The 24,799-nt window shown below is 38.5% G+C and overlaps 1 protein-coding gene and 1 long non-coding RNA gene across 4 annotated transcripts in view; one reads left to right on the top strand and one right to left on the bottom strand.

Moving 5' to 3' along the window:
• Window positions 1–24,799, bottom strand: part of SMYD3 (SET and MYND domain containing 3) — a 376,442-nt gene that overhangs the window by 211,249 nt on the left and 140,394 nt on the right. The gene's annotated exons all lie outside the window — the stretch shown is intronic.
• Window positions 64–3,372, top strand: LOC128804777 (uncharacterized). Its single transcript, XR_008436195.1, has 2 exons — window positions 64–1,310; window positions 3,263–3,372. It is a non-coding gene; the product is annotated as an uncharacterized LOC128804777 (long non-coding RNA).

The raw sequence follows: 24,799 nt of genomic DNA, 5'->3' as shown, positions 1-24,799 counted from the left end.
GTCCTGCACTGGAGTCACAACAACACCAGGCAGTGCTACAGTCTGGGGGCAGAGTGGCTGGTAAGCTGCCCAGCAGAAAAGGGTCAACAGCTGAACATGAGCCAGCAGAATGCCCAGGTGGCCAAGGAGGCCAATGGCATCGTGGCCTGCATCAGAAATAGTGTGGCCAGCAGAACTAGGGCAGGGATTGTACCCCGTACTCGGCAGTGGTGAGGCCTCACCTTGAAGCACTCAGTTCTGGGCCCCTCAATGCAAGAAGGATATTGGGTACCGGAGCGTGTCCAAAGGAGGGCAGTGGAGCTGGTGAAGGAAATAAGTTATATGAGGAGCACCTGAGGGAGCTGGGGTTGTTTAGCCTGAAGAAAAAGGTGGACCTTATCACTGTCTTACAGCTTCCTGAAAGGGATCTGTAGCCAAGTGGGGACTGGCTTCTTGTCCCAGGCAACAAGTGACAAGAGACGAGGACATAGCCTCAAGCCGCGCAAGGGAGGTCCAGACTGGAAATCGGGAAGAATTTTTTCACTGAAAGGGTTGTTAAGCATTGCAATGGGCTTCCCAAGGAGGTGGTGGAGCTACCATCCCTGGCAGTGTTCAAGAAACAACTTGACATGGAACTTCACAGAAATATAGTCTATGCTGAGTTGGAAGGAACTCACAAGAATCACCCAGTCCAACTCAGCCCTGCACAGGACACCCCAAGGATCACACCCTGTGCCTCAGAGCATTGTCCAAATACTTCTTGAACTCTGCCAGGCTGGTGCTGTGACCACTTTCCTGGGGAGCCTGTTCCAGTGCCCAACCACCCTCTGGGTGAAGAAGCTTTTTCTAATATCCAGCATAAACCTCCCTGACACAGCTTCAGGCCACACACCTTCCTCTTTTGCCTTATTTCCAAGATTCCTGTTCAGCCAAGCCAGGCTTCTTCCTTGCCTGCTTGACTTCTGACATTTGGGAATTGCCTGTTCCTTAAGAGGTGATGTTTGAAAAGTGATCAGCACTGATGGACTCCAGCACCTGCAAAAAAAAATTTCCCAGGCAACGTTACTGACTAATTCCTTGAGCATCCTGAAATCTGCTCCCCTCATGTCCAGAGTATAGGTTTTGCTGTCATTTTTCCTCCTGTCAACAGGGATTTTAAACTCAATTACTTCACAGTTGCTGTGGCCAAGACAGCCACCAATCTCCACTTCACTCTGTTGTGATACGGTTTAGTTGATATGCTGGTGTTCAACCAAAAGTTAGACACAATACTCTTGGAGGCTTTGTCCAACCTTAATGATTCTGTTATTCTAACAGAAAATGAATGGAAGGTAAGGAACTTCACATCTAATTACTCTTTTGGTGGAATTCCCAGAGAAGGGAGAAAGCATGGGCAAACCATAGAGAGATATTAAGTCAAGAGCCTATAAGTTTCAGCACTACCAAGACCTGAAGAAGTTCATGTAGCCACCTTTGAAAGTATCAGGGCCTGGGCATAGCACCAAAAATTGAAATTCAAATAACGCAATAAGGAAAAACTATTTACTACTTTTTCTTCTTCTGTGGATGAAGAGACACATAAAGCAAAGAAATCTACATTAAAAATAAGGCTAATTAATTTGTGAGAGGGGAGAAAAAACAAAACAAAACAAAAATAGACTCAGACTTCATTACCCTGACAGCTTCTACATTGATGTACATAGAAAAAATGGCAGACAGAGCTACAATGGTTTCCTCAGGATCGCTGAGGGACCTGGCAAACTGGCAGTAATATCACCAGGACAGGTTGTCCCTGACAGTTAGCAGGCATAGTGATTCAGCACAGACTGTCAATTAAAATCTTTATATCACATTTTCTATCATCATAGCAGCAGGCCAGAATTGATATCCAACATTAAAGACTGAAAAAATGGTTTTAATTATTCTGAATTAACAGTGAGATACTGTTTATAAAAGATTTATTAAAAGCCTTCAAACAGAAAACTGGGGGAGAAAAAGGGATGGAAAAAACACTGTTCCACTTTAACTTGCTCAGTGCTTTTTATGGATTTGGAAATATATATCATATGAAAATATTTCAGTTCTTGTATGCTGATACCACATCTAGGACATTTTGGGTGCTGTTTAGTGTAAATAAATAGTAGTTCCCTTTGAGGAGCAGTAAGTGCCCTCAAATACTGGATGGGCCAGTATCTGAGAGACTGGTATGGGACTTTGAACTCTATACTCATCATCCCCAGCTCAGACCTCAAAGCCTGATGCCCAGTTCCCCACAGGTACAGAAGCACAAGGGATGACCTCAGGACCCAGTGGCTGAGAAAAAGAAAAGGTTGTTCCTAAAATGTCCCCTGAAAATAGTGTCTCCCAAAGGCAGCAATACTAGCAAGATCAGGCTCAGCAAGCACATGCAAACCTCCCAAGGCCAAGGCAATAAAGAGCCACCATTCCAGGTCTCTGTATATGGGCAGGACTAACCCTGAGCAGGCAAAGGGAACAGAAAAAGGCAATTTTCCCCCAGGTATGACAGGAAACTTTCAAAATCAGCTTTGGATAATTAAGGGTGGGCTGTGATTCTTGACTGCTCATTGGACTCAAGAAGGATATAGACACTGGCATGATACCTGCAAGGAATGAGAGAGAAGAGGATGCAAGTGGAGAAGATAAAATCATTGCCAAAAATGCCTCTCCTGGGTCCTTATCCCCCCAGGTGCATGTAGCTGCATTGCAGGGTACAGAAGCTATAAGCTTTCTGAAGCTAGGAAATGAATGGTGTTGAACATTTACATTTGGTAAGTGGAGGAGAGAAACAGAAGAGTGACTTGCCAGCACTCACTGGGCTTGTTTAAATTGCTTTTCACCAGCACTATCAGCTGAACAGATCTGTGCTAAGACACAAGCAAAAGCTATTAGGATAATAGCATGTATATGCACTTCAGAGTGGTACTGGAAAGTATTGGAATAGGGATTAACATCAATATGGAGATATCCAGAAAAAAGGAAGGAAAAAATAGGTGGATGTATTCAGAAGAATGAGTGGAAATACAAAGTTCAGGAGGAAGCAGTTTTCCGGCACACAACTGCACAGATCAGCAAGTTAGATGGTACCCAAACAAAATATCCAACACTGAAATTAACAATCAGTAAAAATATCCCAGCAGAAAGATGGAGATTCTTTGAAACATAACACATTATCATAAGCAATTATTAAGTTAATTTTTTAAGGATACCAAGAAGTATCTTTTTATAAAGTATATCTTTATATACTTCATATGCTTTATAATAGGAAGAACTGAAGAATCTGTTCAGAAATCAGTACAGCGACATATGAATAATGTTTGTGGAGTTCAAGGACCTTCTCTAAGTAGTCCAGGAAAAAACAAACAAACAAACAAAAACAACAACAGCCATTCTTCAATTAAAAAAATCATAACTTTTGAAAATATTACCTTCTGATTGTTATTTTTTAATCAACTAATGAAACAATACCAAGAAATTAATTGAATTAAAGCTGTAACAAAACTCCAGACCAAATGGGATGAACTATTCAAAATTTCATTTTTGCAACGTTAATACCTCTCTAGTGGTAAGTTTAAGGCTCAGGAGAGAAAACACTACAAAGCCATCCAACAATCCAACATACTGCACTAAACATTAAACAGAATATTTGACAGAGTGTTATATAGAAGCAGGAAGAAGTATAAGTGCAGTAATGTACTGCACCAAGGTATGGGTAATCAGTTACAGCAGTTAAATAAATCTAGCACATTTCTACACACACCTCATTACAGAAGTACTTTCTAGAAAACTGACAGAACCCAATACAATGTAAAAAAAAACCCAAATAAAGCCCCAGCTGACATGCAAAAAAAAGGAAGCAGAAAGACATCATGTCTTAAACCCTTAAAATATATTTCTTAGTATTTCCAGTCTATTCAGAATTTAATTCAGCTTTGAAACAGACCTTTAACATTAAGGTCTTTGTTAGCACATATGTTATTTAGTATGTGTCAGCACCTTTGGTACATAAAAATCACTGTGCATTATGTTTTACCACATATTTCACAGCTCTTTGTTCCTTCCACCACAAATAGAACTGTGTTTTTGAAAACTCTCTAGACACATGCTGCACTTTTGCAATCTCTTTTCTACAAAGAATTGCTCTCAAACTAGGTAGCACTCTCTCGAACATGTACTAAATACAAGAATGTTGGGACACACTCAGTAGTTATTTATGTCCAATACCCTTTTTTTTCAGTCTGGTAAGTAAATCATTCTTCACCTGAAAGTACATAAAGGCAACTATATTGGTTCATGCTGAAAGCAGAAAAACAGCACAGAAAATAATAAATAGCAGAAAGAGGGTATTTAAATAGGCAGACAAAGTATGCTATTTACATTAAAGCAGGGAAATATGATCCCATTTTAGCAGAACCTACAGAACAGTAGTACTGTGCTCTGCCCAAAGGCTTAGGATCTTATATTGACTGAATGATACAATAAAATATGACATTTTGGCCAAAATAATAAAATTTCAACCACACAGTGAAACAAACAGATGGCAGTCAGGAAAATATCACAAACTGAATCTCAACAGTTGCAGCAATTTTTTCAAGAAAAGCAGGGTGATTAAAGACTAAACAGAGAGATGACCAAACAATGTCCTTCTTCATTAAGGTGGCATCATTTCAAATGTATTCTACTGACCACAGTACATTACTCAATAGGGGTATTCCAGTTTTAGTACATTATAAATGATTTCTGAATTGGTATTTTAATGAGGTACCTTACAGCTGGCCTATGTAATCAATGGGAAAATCAGATTTGCACAATGAAAATACAATATTTTCTTCTTTTCCCTGATCCCCAAACTGACCCTAAACACTGACACTAACATGATGTTCTAATGGAAAGGAAACTGTGCTATTACAGGAATTTGAAGGATACCAAGAGAAGGTGGGGTGCTTTCGGGATTTATTAGATGTTGCCACTGTAATGCCCTCTCTTTGAAAAAATAGCACATAGTACCATTCCCTGCTGACTCTAAAGCACAGTGAATGTGAGCACAGCTCACAATTATGGCAAACTTTGAAACCTGTCAGTCAGGAAACAAAGCTGCTAATGCAAAACAAAACAGTAGATTTACACCTGGGAACTGAGGCTATAAAATAAGAAATACATTTTCTTTGCTCTCGTTAATAAAAATAGTGGGAGAATTAACTACAGGGGATTCTTAGCATATTTACAAGACACTACAGGAGGCTTTTAGCATATTTACAAGCAACAATGTTATAATTTTACATGCAGAAGTTTAAATACTCTAAAGTCTGTTCTGTCTTTAGTTTCTGTGATTTAAAGCATCTCTAGCCACACCTTAAGATGAAACAGCTCCATGCTCTACTAACTTGTCATGCTCAAAGAGATTTTGATATGAATTCTCCAAAAGCAGCAGGGCATTTCAGTTTGGAGTCTCATTTTATTTTATTTTATTTTATTGTTTTAAAAGGTGAAAGAAAAAAGCTTTTCTAGTGCTTCAATATAACACCAATTTTTATTTTTAGACTTCCTTTTTGTTTGAAAAAATAAAATGTGCTGACACTAAAGATGTGTGCAGTAGCTCCAGACATGAGACCTGTTAAGCTGCTGGGCCTTACTTCTTTTACAGAGCAAGAATAAGAAATCAATACATTTTCTATTCTGCTCCTCGGTCTTGGGAAAAGATACCTGGAGGGGAATAGAAGGAACGGAACATATGACAGGAAAGTTCTGTGTCTGCTACATACTTGGTTGGGTGCAAAAACCAAACTGGCCCTGGCCCAAACAGAAATCTGTTTCTGTTCTCCAGTCCTGGGGCAGCCCAGGGCATGGGCTCACTGGACACAGTCACGCTCTGTGGTATCTGTTTTGCAGCCAAACAGAGGTGGAGCTGAGGGGTGTTCAGATGGCAAGACTGGTTACAGCTGCTCTTTGATCACATCCATCTTACATTTTTTTATTTGAAATATAAAACCTAGATTATGTAAATAGTGGTCGCATCACTCCTAAACTTTCTCTTTTAAGGGTTTATGTTAAAATGGTGTCCCTGATCTAAGGAGCGCAGTGTGTGAGCACCATGATATATACAATTCATCTTTGAGACAGACTGAAGGACCAAGCCTGACCGTTTTCCCCACAGGAACAGCACCTACAGGAGGCACAGCAGTCAGCAGCATATGCTCCCTGCCATATTGCAGCCTACGATCTCTTACAACATTGATCTGTGACATGTGACTACAGGCTGTGGATAAAAATCGGTTTCATTCCTCCTCTTTTCCTGTATTTTAACACATTTACTTGCAGCAAGATTTGCACAGGCTTAAAAGGAAAGATAAGAGAGAAGACAGATGCATCTTCACCTGAATTTAAGAATGCAGCTGAGGAATTTTATATAGAAATGTCCCCCAGAGTTCTCCTGGACAGGTACTCATGTCCCAAGTATAACTTAGCCCACCCACAATCAGTTTCAATTAAAAAAAGAAAAAGCCAGAATTACCAATTGCTGGAATTTGACACTAATTAACACTAACCAAAGCAAAATATTGTAATATATTTTTGGTAGACATTATTATTTTTAATACTTTATAATGCATTTACATTTTTAATAAAATTCTAGATACATATCTATAAAATTTCCCTCAATTTTTTCATTAATTGTAATAAAAATTCATTATATATTCATGCAATTCTAGGAAACTTACCAATTATTATGGTTGGAGCTGAACTGCAATGTGTAATACTCACAAGATATGTTCATCCAGGATCTAAGTAAATATAATGTCAAAAGAAAACTGAAATGTGGGTTTCTTTTGTAAAAGCAATGCTTTAACCTCTCAGATGCAGTGAGACACCAGAGAAGATAAAATCAGGAAGCAGCTTTGTTATTTTTAGCGTAATTATAGCTCACCCCTGAAGGAAGGTGCTGAAAAAGAAAGGAGCATTTCAGAGGTTAGAAACATGGGAGCTTAAGACAGATCCATTTTCTGGCTTTCATTTTCCCCTAAATTTTAAATACACCCACTTCATTAAATTAAGGCAGAATCTAGTCATGGCACTATATGCGTAGATAATCTGTTTGGGTCTTAGGCTATATATAGGAAGGAGGGGTTTAGTACCTAATGTTATGACTCAATTAAATACTTGGGTTTCCTGACACCATAAAATCAGCTAACTGAGGCAGGTATCTAACACAGTTGCTCTGATTTCTCTGTGGAAATCCCAGTTAAAGAGCCTAAGCTAACTGGGACTGAGATTACATGGCATGTGGGACTCCTGTTCCAACACATGGTTTCATTCACACCCCTACCAAAAGTATTTGTGATTGCAAAATAGGATTTTGCCTCTAAAAAATGAGTATACTAGTTTGGGGCTTTTTTTCTGTGTCTGGTACCATTCCTGCTGCTATCGCACCATGGTGGGAGCTGCATTCCTCCACACTTACTTCCTTGTCACTGGTCTGCTTTCCTTTCCTCTTATTAAGTATATGACTGTGTGCTGATCCACAAACCCCAGTAACTCAGAGCTCATGAAAACTGATCCCTCGCAGTGCCTGAACTACCATCATAAATAATTTGGATTTAGACCCTGTTGCAAAGTAACAAGACTGCCAAATATTAAGCTAGCAATTAATTAGCTGAGCTTAAAAGTAGTCATTCTTCAACTTCATAAATTGTAACTAGTAGAAACTGAGTCAAAGTCCACCTCTAATAAGACATATACTACACTGCTATGAATGTAACTGCTTGATACAACTCGAGATGTGCCAGTTAAAGATCCCTGAGTATATAAATTCTGTTATCTGGATTATTTACTATTGTAGGATGTGTCACTTTGGTGCTATTCATATTACTTGCCTTTACTGTGTATATATTTCAGATGCAATGAAAACCCATATTTATGAAATGATTAAGTGATACAGGATCTCTAAGGCCCCTTTCACAGTAAAATACTTTGATAGCATATGGTCTGACATATAATTATTTTACTCTATGATTTATTTATATGCTGTAAACTAAAAATATTTAGAAAGTTATCTTATAGATTTGAATAATGGCCTATAAGAATCTGGCATTATTGCTGCTTTATTCAGGAAACTACTATTATACATAGCCTTGTCTCAGATATGTTGCCCCATTTCTATGGCTTTACCATTTTGTATTACTATATCTAGAGCAATTGAGGGATTCATTCAGGTCTATTTCACTTCATTATTTTAATTTTTTTTAGTGCATAAAGCAGCTTGACTCACCTTCCATTTTCATTGGCGTTTTTACAGCACAAAATTTGATGCCTACTCTATCAATCTTTACAAGATAGGTAATTTTTTCTCACAATTTGTGTTGCCTTTGAAAAGGTTGCACAAGATTTACTTGCACATATATGGCATGCCAGCCTGAGCCTCAAAAGAGAATTTCATTACTTCAAAAATTGTATGGTTTCAGGAAAACTACCTATGGAACACCATACACAACCATGGGATGCACAGTGCCCCTCAGTCCATCCCATTGGAAAACATAGGAGCCAGCAGAGGTGAAGTGGTGGATTTTCAGACACAGCAGCACATTGGAAATCAGCCCAAACTGGAGCTGTCTCCTTGCAGTCTCCAGGAAAGCATTTTTCAGTATATGCCATGGCACGGGATGCAGTGCATTTGCTTGCAAAGTGATGTCAAGAATCATATTGGCAACAAGTAAAACTTGAGCTATACTGATATTCTAATACATTGCAAAATTACTTCTGAAAGTCATTTTCTGAGGTTTTTTTATGACCATTGAAAGCTAACAGTAAACTTCTAGGGCATAAAAAAATATGTTCTTAACTTGTTGCAAATGCCTATTGATACCTTGCCACAAAGAATGCTGCCTTTTAAGATTAATTTTAATGCATTCAAATTATATTCACATTTCTGTAGAAAAGAGTATTGAATTCTACTAACAGTTTTCCTGTCCTGGGGGAATATGTCCAGAATCTTCTTCATTTCACATCAGGAAAACCATAAAAATTAGAAAAATAGAAGTCAACAGACTGAATACTTAATAGTGGCATAGCACATATGCATTATTTACAAGGCAAAAGAGTTAAGTATTAGAAAAGTTGAAACCAGCTCTTCTACAAAAGAAAGGGATGTTTGAGATAAGATTACATTACTCCAATAATAATCTTTTAGGCATTTTGAATTAAAATTCTATTCAGTAAGAAACACTGTAGATTGCCATATATTTATGAACAGTAGCCAAAAACATCTTTTCAATTTTATCTTTAATAGAGTTGGAATAGGGGGAAAATCAACTTAAATTAACAGAATTGAAGAAATGAGTAAAGGCTTGCAGATTCAAATTCTTTTGTTTCTAAAACCTGATTAGAAAAATATGTAATAAAATTTACCACAAAATTGCAAATATCGTGTGGAAAAGACCACCACTGTTTTATGAGATTTGAACCTGTCTCATTGGTCTTTGAGCAGGCACTCTCAAAACCACATGACCTCTCCAGTGGAAGGGAGAGAATTAGAGTTTCCACACACAGAATTTGACCCACTGTGTTGTTGCAGCACAAGAACATTGTTTCAGTCACTCAAAATGTTTGAGACACAATTCTGTGTCTTAAAGAAGTCATAGAGCAGAAGGGATCTTTGGCATCTCAGGATGAGGCTAAACCGTTGCTTTCGTAAGCTGCTAAAAATGAGCCCATGTAAAGAAACCCCCATGACTACCTACTCTTGCAAGCTAAATGTAAGACCACGTGTTTGGTTCACAGAACCAAATATTTGACAAACAGGCAAAGCCCAGTGGATGTTTAATGTATGTGGTTTAACTCCTCAAAAGGATATAGTGGAGCACGTGCATTGTAGAAGACAAAATAGGAGACAGAAGTAGCAAAGAGACCAAACCAGGATGTTCTTCTGAGATGTCTGAAGCCAGACCTGCCCTGCCTGGCAGGGAAAACAGCTACTGAAGAATATTCCAGGTCCTAAGAAAGTCAAGTATACATCTACATCTAACTTTCTTGTAAATAAAACAATAATAAATGATATTCTAAAGTGTTGCCCATCATTGCTGCCCTGAAATATGAAGTTATCAGTGTTCTATTACAAAGTATATCTTGGTACATGCTAAGCACTCACCATGCACATTTGTATCTATAGAGTTATTGGCTCTTGGTGTGGCTTTGTGACTTCTAAGAAGCATTTGTTTCTACTGCCCAAAGGCAGCCAATGTGCTTTGTCTGCACTTATTCTACCTGAAGTCCAGCACTCCTCAGCCTACAGCACTACCATAAGGCCTGGAACTTACCAACCCATCCCACACAGGATGTCTCAGACAATTACTAGCTGGGGGGTTTTTTTGGCAACTCTACAGAGACCCCTATTTTAACATAGCATTACCACATCTCATAAAATAATAAAATCATTAAGGTTGGAAAAGACTATACCCCTGTCATGACATCCTGTTATTTATGATTTCTGTTATTTTCCTGCCTTCATTTTAGATTTTACTCTAGCTGCTCTTTCTGAACCAATTTTCCTTTAACTGGACATTTTAGTACATATTTCATTTGCTTGCAGGCGGCAGGGAAGTGGAGTCAGGAACAGTGCGATTTTTGCTGCTTAAGACAAAGATGTACCCATTTCCAGAGTGGTACTTCTTTTTGCTTTCTTTTTCTTCCTTTCTTTCTTTTCCTTGATTTACTTTCTTTTCAGTCTTTCTTGCATTTGGCAATATTTTTATTCTACTGTACATGTTAAAAGAAATCAGAAACAAAAAGCCAGTTGCAGATTTCTGAAGCCTCCTTTTCCCAGTGTCATCTAGCCTGAATTAATTGTAGACATCTTGATCACTTTCCATTTCCACACATATTTCTGCTTTCTAGTTATTTCCATATTCTCTGTACTGTTTCCTTCTCTTCTGTCAATTCTTTTTCTTTCTCTCTCATCATTGCTTCCGGACACCACCTCATTCAATTCAATACCTCATTCAGCACATTAGCAACAAAAGACATAAACAAGTGGCATTTCCCTCTCAAAAAACACGTCACTTTGACATGCATTTTCATGGTCAATCTAGAGACACTGTGTGAGCAAGGATTACTGACCTTTCTCACATGCATCTTGTTAATGAAAATGATCTGTGGAGAAACCTTTTCTGGGGTATCCAGACCCTTTATGATGATATATGTACAGTGCATTATTCTCAATCCACACTTCTAGATTTTAAGCTTAATGCAGAATGGCTGTGTTTTCAGAGTGGTCATTATTTATACAGAATACCTCGCATTGTTTTGCAGAACCTGAAAGCCTATATTAATTGTCATTAGAAATCCTGTTTAGTATGAAACAATATTGCTGTTCTGGAGGAAGAGAATGTTATTCCTTAGGCTTTCAGCACACGTTTTTGGTATAAGAGCATCTTCCTCAGTGGCCCGTCTTCTTTTCCTGGGCTTGTCCTGAAAAACCTACATTCTTTAACCAGCACAGGACCAATGTGAGAAATAATTAAACTTGCTTCCTCAGCATCATATCACTTCCCCAGAAACTCCAACTGATGTCAGCAATACAAGCTTTAAAGGCACCTGAGTAGACTGCTGGCAGTTTTATGAGAAAGAAAAAAGATTATAAGCAAAAACTTCTCAGCCAGACCTACCTTGTCTGACTGTTTCATATCAAAGCTAAAAAATGTACAAAAACCCTGTCACCATTTCAGCTAATCAAATTCTGTGGTTGCTGGCATGTGTGTGCACACACTGACCTCTACAATGTCATGACTTTCAGGTTACTCATTGATTTCCAGGAATCAAAAATGTGATGCAAATAAGGAATTGCAAGTCAATTAGCTCTTATCAGGAGCTCGCAGTCTTTGGCAATGGGATGGCACACGGTTCTGCATAACAATTGGAAACAAGTGTTTTCTAGCTAGGTAAATGTCCCCAAAGGCAAGACGTGCCCCTTTCACAAAAAGAGATGTAGTCAGCAACATGATTAAAGCCTTTGCACATGATACAGGACTGATTTTAACATTTGTCAGCAATTTCAGATGGTAAGAGCCGTCCCTTCTCACTTATCCTATACATGTGACACTAACATATTCACAGTTTCAGACTGCACACAGAAGGAAAGCTTATTCTTTCCTCCTTATTACACTTCAATTCCATCACTGCCAGATAACTGTAATGAATCTATTTGGAGCTCCTTTAAAATTCCTACCATTTACCATATGTTCATTTAATTTTTAAGAGACAGATATATAGTGCAAGTTGCAATTTTTCGCCAACCAATATATGTCATTAAAATGAATATTCATGTGGCATCACCTACCAGAGTCATTAAAAGGCTTGTAAACACAGCCCACCAGTGCCTCTGGCACTCGTCAGTGATGAATTTTAACTCTCTGTCTGCAAGTACTAATCTCAGTATAAAATAGAAAAATAAAATATTGGCATCAATTATTAAAGTTTATCAGTTTCATTAGCAACTTAGGATTTTTATAGTACCTCCAGCATGCACTTACCTTTATTACAAGTCATTAAAAAGTTACCCTTGACTGGTCCAAACAAATACAAAACCATTTTAAATACATTATAATTTTTGTGTCTAGATTTCATGAAATCGCCATTATCCAAAAGGAAATATTTTTATAAATTACAGAAATATCAGCATTTATTATCTTAAATCACAGAATCCTAAAATGGCTTGTGTTGGAAGGGACTTTAAAGATCATCTAATTCCGACCAACCTGATATGGGCAGGGACATCTCCCACTAGACCATATTGCTCAAAGCCCCATCCAGCCTGGCGTTGAACACTCCCAGGGAATTCCTACTTCTCTGGGAAACCTGTTCCAGTGCCTCACCATCATCACAGCAGAGAATTTCTTCCTAATACCTAATCTAAATCTACTCTCTGTCAGAGGAAAGCCACTCTCCCTTGTCCTGTCACTACATGCCCTTAGAAAAAGTCCCTGTCTCCCTTTAGATACTGGAAGGCTGCAATGAGATCTTCCCAAGGCCACTTTTCCCCAGGCTGAACAATCCTAGTTCCCTTTGCCTTTCTGCTCCATTCCTCTAATCATCTTTGTGGCCTCCTTTGTTCTTGCTCCACCAGGACCAAGTCCTTCCTGTGCTGGCACCCCAAATCTGGATGCAGGGTTCCAGGTGGGGTCTCACCAGAGCAGAGCAGAGGGGCAGAATCCCCTCCCTGCCCTGCTGCCCACTCTGCTTTGGATACAGCCCAGGACACGTTTGGCTTTCTGGCGTGTGAGTGCCCATGGTTGGGTCATGTGCAGCCTCTCAGCCACCAGCACCCCAAACTCCTTCTCAATAGGGCTGCTCTCAGCCTGTTCGGGTGAGGTACTGCAAAACCTGTATGTGCAATAAAGGCTCTGTTGCCTTTTCTCTTGTGGAAATTTCTCAGTGCAAAGGCCAATCAAACACCAGTTTGTGTGTGGGAAAAGTGAGAACCAATAGCTTATTAGGAGCTGTGTGATCCAGAGTGTTCTATCCCAGCTTGTCCTTGCACAGGCTAACACACCCTAAGAGCATGTGGAATGAAAAGGTGCTGCCATTCCACACCCACAACATTTCGGGTAAGCCTCATCCCACCTGACCCTGAATGTGTCCAGGGCATCCACCAGCTCCCTGGACAACAATCTCTGCATTTGGCTGAACTATACAAAGAATATGCATAACCTTAAAAACATGGAGTTTTCCTTCTTTGTTTTTTCCATATATGCCAGATTCCCTTCAGCCTATGTATAAGAGTTCACTTTGGGAAGTCGTTGCTCCTAAAACAATCTAGGCTTTCTCTGAGGGCTCACACTTTAAAGGAGCAACCCAGAGAAACAGTTATCTGTCACTACTCCCTGGCCAGAATTTTCCCATTCTCTGCAAACACTGCCAGGAAGCAAATTCTTGTTTCATTTTATTTTAGGCAACAAAATAATTCCTTCCAAGAAGTCAGGTTTTTCCAAAATATGAGTTCTTGTTGATATTCATTTTTTTGTGAATGCAGCCTTAGTGTAACACTTGTGTGAAATCCAAGGACCTTTGAAAATCTGGTCCTCATGCAAGCCAGTGCCAGATATACAACATGTGCTGAACATTCAGCACCTAAAAACCCTGGGCATGCAATCTTCCAAAAGGCTGGCAGTAACTATCCAAGCAAATCATTTACCAGAATAAACATGGGATCTTACTCAAAGCAAGCAACTAGGAACTACTCTGAATTTCCAGCAGTCTATTATAGATGATGTCGGTGCAAACATCTTTACTTTTCATTTTAGTCCTTGTATCACTGGACAGCTAAACAGATGGTACATGAAAAGTATGCAAAACATTTAATAAGGCCAGGAAAGGTATAGTAATACCAGCTGTTCTGGCCTGCTGACCTTGCTGTAGTTTAGATAACATTCAAAGAAAGATGCATGCCATTCTATTCTCTTTTTTCCCTCCTGAGTCCTCTTTTGGTGTCACCTCTACAAAAGAGAAGCTAAAACTAGGAAATTAGACTTAGGTGCTTTAAATGCAAGAAGAATTCTACACATTTTACCTTGCTCACTTAGTACTAAAGATAGAAAAATAATGCAACCTGTAAAAGTGCTGCCTCCACAGCCTCATTATCCTTCCCAAGTCTATGGCCAAATATCTCTATAGCACATTAATTATGACCAGAATTTGGCTACAGGTGATTATATAAGCTGAAAGTACAAAGACATTAGCAACAATGATCCTCCTCAGATGAACTATGGGTGCTGGAGTGGTAAGAGAAGAGGTCACCTATGTCACTTTCCTTATGTGTCATCTTTAAAGCCAAAGAAGTGTAGCTCCTGAATAAGGATTGGTAAGATGTGTGCTTTGTCGCTTGTAAGCAATTCTTACTGGACAAAGAGGAGAGGCCAGGAGTAGATGGAGTCCTTGGACCAGTTTTTCCAGCCAAACCCATGTTGAAGATGATGATATAGAAAAATAGGAAATTTAGAAATACTCCTGCACCAACATAAGGCTCTTGATTTTGTCCTTGCCCCAAACACATACATTTTTAGTAATATCTGAGCTTCTAGAAAGTAAAACAAAGTAAAAGTTAGAAACAGCAAAGGTTCATCAGCATTAATAGATCAAAACCCACTACAAAATTACAAAATAAGCCAAAACTAAGAATTAAATTAACCCAAGATTTGGGAGAAGTTATTTCAGTTTACATTTCTTATGCACATCTCATGGCACTTTCCTACTTCAGGTTGACTTTAGCATGCACAGCTCACTCCTGCTTCACTGCAAGGGTTGACTACTTCTATTTTTGATTGTCAGCTGCTACCTGCACAGACTCTAGTTCTATGGTTTGCAAAGATAAAAACATAAATGTCTATAGAAACCATGACCTTAAAAATATTTGAGCATTTCAAGTTAGTTGGGGGATCTTTGCATGAGGGCACACCACACCACAAAGGGATATTTAGCAAATTGGAAAAAATCTTGTAAGACTACCTGGCCATTACAAGACAATGTTTCCCCCATATTTGACATTTTTTTTTAAGAATGAATAAAAGGTACTTCTAACATCCCCCTTAGCTCAGGTTCTCCCTCAGTGAGCCAATAAGCCTTCATTAAGCTATCTGAATTACTTTTTAAATTAAGAGAGCAGCACACATTCCTGCAAACAAGAACAATAAGAGGGTTTTGGCAATGATCCTGCTCACTAATTATAATATTCTACATTCTTTCATCTCCCAGGGCTCCAGAATGCTTCACTAAACAGTGGGCTCTGCTCCTAACTTTTGCCTCCCTGTCACGTCACTTTTGTTCACAGGATGTGCAAAGTTTGACCGACTTCACAGGTGTTTGCCTCATACACAGAGACAAAACGCCACTGTTGACACTATACTTGATAAATTTCATTAGCATAGAAAGCATAGGAATAAAACATTCAGGTCAAGGAAACTGGCCTGATCCAATGAAATCCGCTTGAAAAAGGAAAATGTTGCTACCAGGCAAACCTACAGTACCTTAAAAGCAATGGCAGCAACTAAGATACATCTCCTAAACTCCTGAGAGCAGTGCTGCTCCTGGTGTTTAGTTACACATTAAAATCCCTGCCACAGGTGAAGACACTCACACTGCATAGTTAATTACAGCCACCTTTGACCATGAGGCCATTAGTCAAAACCAAAGGCCACATGCCAGTGTTCCTTATGGTGGTGGCCCTCCTCTCCCCACCAACTGATCACACAAAGTGGACCACTATCACCACACTGTCACTGAAGGACAAAAGCCAGCTCTCCCAACCACAAAACCATGGATAGCCTATGTCTGGCTATCAACTATTGACAAAACAGCAGTAACAAGTCAGCTCAACTACATTAACTGAAGTAAAACCACTCCCAACAAAAACATCTCTAGCTGAGAAAGGCCCCGCAATGTAGTTGTGCAGACTTCACAAAATCCCCTGCTGGTCTTCATTCTGACCAAAAAAATCTGGGAAGATGGAGCAACTCCCACAGTCAAGGTCTTGGCAGAAAAAGTGCCTGCCCTCCCACACACCCCCACCATAATCACAGCTGGGCTCAGCATGGGGCCATTTTCTCCCAGGCTTTTTTCTATTAAATGAAAGGGATTGTGATTTTGTTTTGTTCTGACAACTGCGAAGTGCTTTTTTTTACCCCTGCAAAGCACTGCCATCCCTTAGACCATCAGACCTTTTGTGAGTGCAGAGCTGTAAAATCCATCTTGGAAACCTGTGATTTTATGTGCTGTGCTGGTTGAGCTGTGAGCAGGGCTATAATGGGAGGTCTCATCAACCCATTAATTCATAACAAGCCACTCCACTAAAGTCACTGTTTGTCCACTTAGAATAGAAGGAAAGGAGAATGTCAGCAGTTCTTCAGCAGCTGCTTCAGCTCCTTTTAGACATTTGGTAAGTGGATGTGTACATCATCACATGCTGAAAAGGAAAAGGCAAGGGGGATGCAGCAATTTGCAGGAGGTAGTTCTGGCTCCAGCCATGGCCACTCAGGTCACAGGTCCAGCAGCACAAGCATATGCTCCTCACACATCTCTTACAGAAACATCAGGAGTGTGGATCCCATCAGTGTCACACTGGTTGCAACCCCAGACAAACTTCAAAGTTTTCTTGATTTACACATATATGAAATCAAAATAAGCCCTGCACCATCTTCAGCTCATTGTAAACAAAAAAAAATCTTGCAAGTCTGACTGGCCCAAAAATCAAAGTCCCTGAGCCTTTACAGGGAGGCAACAAATCTGAAACCTTCACAAATTTTTTATTTTTTTTTCCAAATAATTACCAGTTGGACTTGTGTTTCTAATTTAGAAACTTTCTTTCCATGTAATGACAATATTCAAAGAAACATGGTAAAAAGTGTGACAAGACAGAGCAATTTTAATTTCTGCAAGTGAAAAGTATGAAACAATTACAGAAGGAGGACTCACACTCTGCTGAGACACACCTCCCATCCAGTGCTCAATGAGCTAACCAGGAGAGAACACAATCTGCATAATGTTAAATTAGCAGCATAAATATATGCTAATCATACCCAGCTGCAAGCATCTCGCTTTATCTCATGTGCTTAGAACAGTGAAGTGGTATAAAAAATTAAAGATAAGCTTGTGTTGCAAAACTTAAAGGCAAATCCAAAGTTTCTTGAACTTGAAGCTTGTTCTTAGCTTGGGATCTTTAGAAGATTTCAGGCAGAGCAGTCCCTGGGGTCTCTTTGTCTTTAACTTTCCCCACACAACCTCACTGCCAGCCTATCTCTGCAAAGACCTACCGACCTACTGTTCTCTATACACCATTTTCATCTTGCAGACTTTCCATCAGCTTTCATTAAGTTCCACATCAAGCAGAAGCGGTTTTGAAATAATTTAAAGCTTAAGTTGCCACCATCAGGAGTTAAGCACAGTAAAGCAGCTAACCAGACTGGAGCTGACAGGTCCCATTGTAATAAAAAAAAATCAAAAAAAGGAGTTTCTAAGTGAATTTAGTGAATGAGGCAGGGTTACTCGTGACTACAGCTTGGGTTATAGCAAGTCTATACACTATGGGAATATAGAAACATATTAACTGCTGCCCAGAACACATGCTTTCTGCTTAGTTTCTTCACAGGTGTTTAGAAAATACTTCTAAGTGCAGATAAACAGAAAATTTTCCTTAATTTCTGGTATTTTGTTGAAGGGGGAAAAAAAGATACCTATAAATCTCTGCATTAGCAAACCCAGATCATTTGCAGATGCATATACCGCTCCAGACTCTGCATGAAGAAAGCGAATCAAACACAAATAAAAGCAGAAGTTGAGATTCAGGCTTTAAACCAAAAGACTATTATTTAAGTAAGGAACTTAGCAAAATCTAAGATACAGTCTTATAGCCTGGTGATGGTAACAAGAGTGGTAATGATTTTAAGGGAATGCTTTAGGGTTTTCTATGTCAAAATAAATGTAGACTCAATGCAAAATATTTGCAAATGAGAGAAGTGAGATCTTTGAATATTTCATGTACATATTTGTAAGTAAGTAAGAAATTTCATATCTAAAAATAAGCTTTTTTTGGTATGGGTACTGCATGTGTATGCATTGTCTGTTGATACAAAACCAAAACAGATTAGGAAAATCAATACTCAATTCCTTTTCTAGATTTTTATCCACTATAGTACACAAAAGCAATTTAGGTCCTGGCTGCACGGGATCCTTACTTCAGCATTTATTAGATGAGTATATTTGTCATTCCTTCTGACAAGCAGTAGATAATAGGTGGCAAATCAAGATAGTTTTATATTTAGTACATTTTTTAAATGCAAGCAAAACAGAAAACTTTTTTTAAAAAATATATTTTGTTTCTGACGCTAAGAGAGGCAAGAGTGAGAAAAAGCATCAGCCACTTTTTACCATGACCACAACCACTTTTATTCCAGGAGTCCATGGGCTTTCTAAAATGTTGCCACTAGAAAATGAGGAAGAAAGGCTGGTGTTATGATTAGCTGACTGTTTCACATATCTGCATAAACACTGTGTGTTCAAGACCACACTGTATGAAAAGCATCATTCTCTCACAGTGACATACATTGACTGGTTTGCAGACTAAATCTATAGAAACAAGAAAGAAACAGAGTTTTATGCCAGTCTACAGAAGAGAAATGAAAATTAGTTTTAACCACAAAGTACATGAAAATATTCTGGCAACATTGAGACAGTTTAGGTGCTGAAATTTGGCTGCAGTTGAGTATACCACCTAATTTTAAAAGTATAAAATTATATTTGAATTATCTGAACAGGATTTAGGTCAACTAAGAGTACTTCTTTCCCAACAAAGATTTTTAGCATTTTCTTCACTTTAATCTGTGTTTCCCTTCTATCTTTTGAACAATGTAAACTGCACCAACTCTCCATGTTATATCCAAATAACCAACATTCGCCTTTTGGCTGTATCAAGGACTCTGATTTTTCATCCATGTCCTTCACGGATGTGTTCCTGTCCTCCTCTGTTTTCAGTATTTGTAAGATGTGTATGAAATTCATGTATTACTGTCTGTTTTCCAGAATCTCCTGAAATCGCAGCACAGTGAAAAGAAAATGAGTCACAGCTTCAGGAGAAGGAACCCCCATTGAAGAGTAAGGGCAGACACACAAATTGCCTGGGACTGGAAAGAAATAACAAGTTGAAACACACGACTAGATGGACTGCAGCATCTGCCTAGTGTGTTTTCATACACTGATTCAGATGAGAACCAACAAAAAGGAGGACCATGCATCAGATTCAGTGAAAAGTTAAAACCAGAAGGAAGTTATATAGGAGACGCTTTACAGTCACAAATTCAGGAGCCAGGAAAACAAAAAACTGAATAAAAGCAATTTGAAAATGTCCACAGATCTTTTAAAAATAAAATATTGAAGACTGAGGAGATTTTGCATTATGAATAAGGCTAATGAAAGTAAGCTAACAGTGACAAAAGTTATGATTTCAACAACCTACATTCAGTGAAGCAAAAAATTAAACATTTCAGGGACAGAGATATATGTACCCACTCCTGTCACAGAAAATAGTACATTAGCAGAGCAGCTGATGTCCAAAACTTGCCTATCACCTTCTTTTATTCCTAAACCACAGCCACATTCCCTCTGCCCTGTATTAAACTGGATGATTGCAATTGCTACCTCAGTACTTCTTCACTTCTCTTTTGAATCCCAGAATATAAGGTGTGCTGCTTATTGGACAAAAGACAGGCCTGGTTTAGCATAATTATTCAGCTTCTCTCTCCACATCCATAACAAATAGATCATCTGGTCAAAACACAAGAAAAAAAAGCTAAAATACCACTATTTCTAGGATATTTGTGGTACTTTAAAAGACATCTATGTTCTAGAAACTGAATTGAGACCTCTAATGTATTTCATACAAGTCCTCCAACAGTTGTCAAGTGTTAATGACTTTTACAGAGTGGGAAAGATTAGCTTTTGTCTTTTTAATATAATATCTAATTCTCAACTGGAATAAAGTACTGAAAATGGCCTGTTTCTGCAGAATTCCTTTCCTTTTCTCATAGTTGAAGTCATCTGTACCTTTCAACACACCTGAAGCACTACATAAGAATTCATCTAAGAAATTTCTGGAAGTCATTTCAAAAATAGCCTAATCCTAACCCACATGTGTAATACTCATTATCATTAATGTAAAGTACGTGCATAGAGGAAGAGAGAATATACAGCCTGAGACCAAGCATTGCACTGCTCCATGGAACTGAAAAGAAAGTCACTGCCATTCATACCAAGCAACTGAAGTACAAACATTTCTTTTACACCATACCAAAACTATATCATCGTGTGCTGCACAGCTGATGGTTTTCTTGATGTCACTACACCTGTTCATTTCATGAGGTTTTAATAGTTGGGATGAGAGAAACTGAGCTTTAAAAGGACCTCTCAGAAATAATGGAGCTATTCCCTTAAACTTCATGATTGAAATATATTCAAAGACAATTTAAAGAAAAGATTGCTCATAAATATAAGTGTGTGTTCTTATTAATTTTTTTAATACACATTAATTTCTCCAACCTCAGAGGCTCTCTCTTATATTTCTTCTGGGGAAGAAAATTCACAACATGCAAAAGTAATGCAAATCATCTTCATTAACATTTTTTGTGATTAGTACAACACTTAAAACCCACCTGATGAACTGATTAACTGGTAAAAAACCAAAACTAGGTATTATTCTACACAACAAAAATGACAAGAATACTTGTAAGGGTTAAACAGTGAGGTCAAGATTGCCATGAACAGAAATATATTGCAAGTCCTGTTTCATAAATATTTGTGTATTTATGTTTATAAAACATCTGCACTGTTCTGAAGAAAGCATAATTATGACTTGATGGGCAGCTAATAATCAGCATTCTTTCACCCTTATTTGAGTCCTTATAAAATTACATTTTCTTCTGTTAAAGCTGCAGCTGTACAGAAACCTCATTCCTTCTTAGAACACCCATTTAACTTCTGAGCATATAAATGGTATTATTGTGTAAACTTATTTAAAAGGTCAAATCCATTCCTCTGGAGCTGGATAAGTGTTAAAAATACCTATCATGACACAAAATTTCTACTTCAAAAAATCTGAATTTCCAGGAAAAGTAATTTTGTTTAGTTTATCTTTTTTTATAAAAATAAGCAAACAAACAAAATTGCTAGCATTATAATAAACATCATGAAACTCAAATAATAATTCTGGGTGTGTGTGTTTTCTCTGCCTACTGGGCTTCAGTCCTGAGAAGTCTCCAATTCTTTCCCCATGCAGCAGCCCAGACCTGTTTGAGGGGCTGTGCACAGCCCCAGAGCTCTCAATATACAGCTTGCCTGCACAGTACTGAAAACATTTACCACCTCAGGGACCCTCAGCTACATGACATATAATTACTGAAATGACAGCAAAGGCGGGAAGAAAGTTTGCTATGCACTGATTAATTAAGAAAATAAAACTGGAACACCTGTGGTTAAAACTCTTTGGGGACTTCTTCCTGCCTCCAGTTGTCCCCCAGCACTCAGTGCCCCGTTCCCTCCCAGGCTGTGGAAACAGGCACTTTTCAGAATAACTAAGGGTGCCCTGCCTATGTTGCTCCAGGGACACCACAGCTTTCCTACAAGCAGCCACAGCTGCATACACGATGTGGTACAGACCATAAACCCAAACCATCTGACCCAGATTAGTTTCTTCTGAAGAGATAATTAGTTCTTTTAAGCAAAAGGAATTCTCCTGTCTCCAAACTCTTTCTGCAAAAGAAAAGACAGATCCTCCCTCCTATATCCAGGGTTTAAAAACGAAAAGGCTGCTCACAACCTGGGAAACTAAAAAGGCAAACTGAACACTATCACAGATATTACCTTTTACTGAGTATCAACTGCAGTAATTTAAGCTCATATTCTCTAAATTACAGTTTAATTATTCATAATTGAAAAATCGGATGGGATGATGAACCCTTTTCATCTTTTCTTTGCCACATTCACATGCCCATGCCAAAAGCCATCAGAACATATGGCACACAACAGAGTAGCAAAAGAGTCTGATTTTCACCACTCCCAATGGCAGAGATCTTCTGAAACAAGTGTTTTTGCATACATTTGGCCTTCTAACTCTGAGGTCTTCTGGAAGGAAATCACAGCACTTTAACACCCTGAACATGAATTTTCAATTGACATCCAAACAGACTGCTCTCTTACTCTTTGTCTGGAATAAAATATACTTAATTTCGAATTGTAAAAGTAAATAACATAAGTAAGCACATTCTGGGAGTTAAGTGTAAATGACAAAAACATATGTTACACCAGTGTTTATACAGAAGCATAGATCACATTTCTTGAAACACTCTGGTTATTGTCTTTCTAAGCACTGCTGCAATGCCCTGAATACTAATGATGCTTCCTGTAAAAGAAATACCACAAAAATCATCCTACATAGCTGGCTGGAGTGTATTACTCTGAAGGCAAATATATCATGCAAATTCTGTATAGACCACTGAGTGTGAGACTGAGAAGACCTAGGGTCTTTTTTAGCCCTGTTGCTGTCTAATGTGCAGTAACAGCAGCTTTTCATAGGGAAGTCTAACAATTCTGTGTCCCATTTCCACACATGGAGAATGGGAATAAGGACACTTTTTTTTAACAAAGCATTTTGTGATCAACAGGTGAAAACATGCTATTTTGTCCAATCTGTCAAGCTTTTTCCATGCAATCTCATTTGTATTACTCATGCATGAAAGATGCAAGAGAAAGATACTTCAGCTCCACAGTGCTAAAATTGTTCTCCTTTGCTATTCCCTGCTGCTGCTGTAACATATTTTGCGGCCAGACTCCAGGACGGCTGGTGTTAAACAAACAGGAATGGTACCTACATCTGCTCAGAGAAGGGTTGCCTAGCAACTGCAATCAAAGGGTGTTTTACCCTCACCAATCTACTGTAAATTAATAGAATTTTCTCTACAATATTCTAACACTTTTAGTGCCTATATAAATGGTTTATTATTATTGTTATTATTTTTATTTTGTAGCTAATGTGTTTCATTTCATCATCTGATTCAGGCAAAAAAAACAGAGCAGCTAGAAAAGGTCAGATTATGAAGCACAAAAAGGTTCAGAGACTTGTTTGATGTAGAAATATTCTTTGACAGCTCATTGCATTTATTTACTATACCCTTTTCTTCTGCCATTTCAGAATCTATTTCAGCTGCCTCATGGGAGCATGAAGCCATTAGCCTGAATTATCATTCTGAATGCAAATTTCACAAGATAATACCAAATCATGAAGGTTTTGATACCTGTATTTACTGAGATGCTTTGCCTTTGGAGAGGTTACAGGTCTGCTATTTGTTTGCGTATTAACAGCATTGATTTTCAGTACACCTGACATTACAGTGTTCATTTATCATATGTGTAATAGCTGAATGCCAGAAGATGTGCTGCAGTGTGCATGTCAACACACAGAAAAGAAATTAGTATCGGAGATATTAAAGAGGCTATGCAAGCAAGGAACTAAATCAATCAAACATAGAGCAAAGAAAGCTGGTAGAGCCTATTCATCAGGTTTTAGCAAGTTTCATTCCAACTATGCTGAAATAGGAGCAGAATTTTAATTTAAAAGGCTTTTAAAAGATACTGAAGCAAAATAACTGGGACTTATTGGTGAACATTAAAGATCTCATAGTCTCCTCATCACAAAATAGCTCTCTTTGCTAACAGAAAGGATCAAAGAGGCTGGTAGAACCCAGATGTGCCTATTTACCTCCTTTCTTCCACTATGTCAAGGTATACTTTCACCAGGTCTGCATGTGAGCCTGCCAGTGCCCTGGTCTACAGCCACCCTCAAAATGTCCTCCCTTTGATGCAGCTGCCCTTTGCTCTCCATCTTCCACACCACACACATTGTCCATGTATATTTAAATGGTATAAAATTATTTAAATTCCTATATCTGCCTCCTCACAACCTTCCATGTATTAATTGTTAAAGGGGAAATGGCTTTGCTGTTTGCTAGATGTAAGCATTTACCTGGACAGCAGCCAGTGGAGCAGGTTGTGATGCAAACATCCTGATGGAACAAAACCAACCATGAAGCAGCAACAGAGAGAAGAATATACTTGTCCTCAAGCAGCAATCTCCTATAAGAGTCCAGGCAAAGCCAGGAAACAACAAAAGGAGCAAGATTTCATTTGTTTTGTCCATAACTATAATAAAGGTGAGGAAGTACAAAGTGCTTTGCTTAGAAGATTTTTTCTCCCCATTTCTTCTCCCTCATATCAGTGCCCC

This window comes from Vidua macroura, chromosome 3 (assembly GCF_024509145.1).
Source record: "Vidua macroura isolate BioBank_ID:100142 chromosome 3, ASM2450914v1, whole genome shotgun sequence".
In the NCBI taxonomy this organism is placed as follows: domain Eukaryota; kingdom Metazoa; phylum Chordata; class Aves; order Passeriformes; family Viduidae; genus Vidua; species Vidua macroura.
Note: the sequence above shows the minus strand (reverse complement) of the source record. Positions and strands in the feature narration are given on the sequence as shown.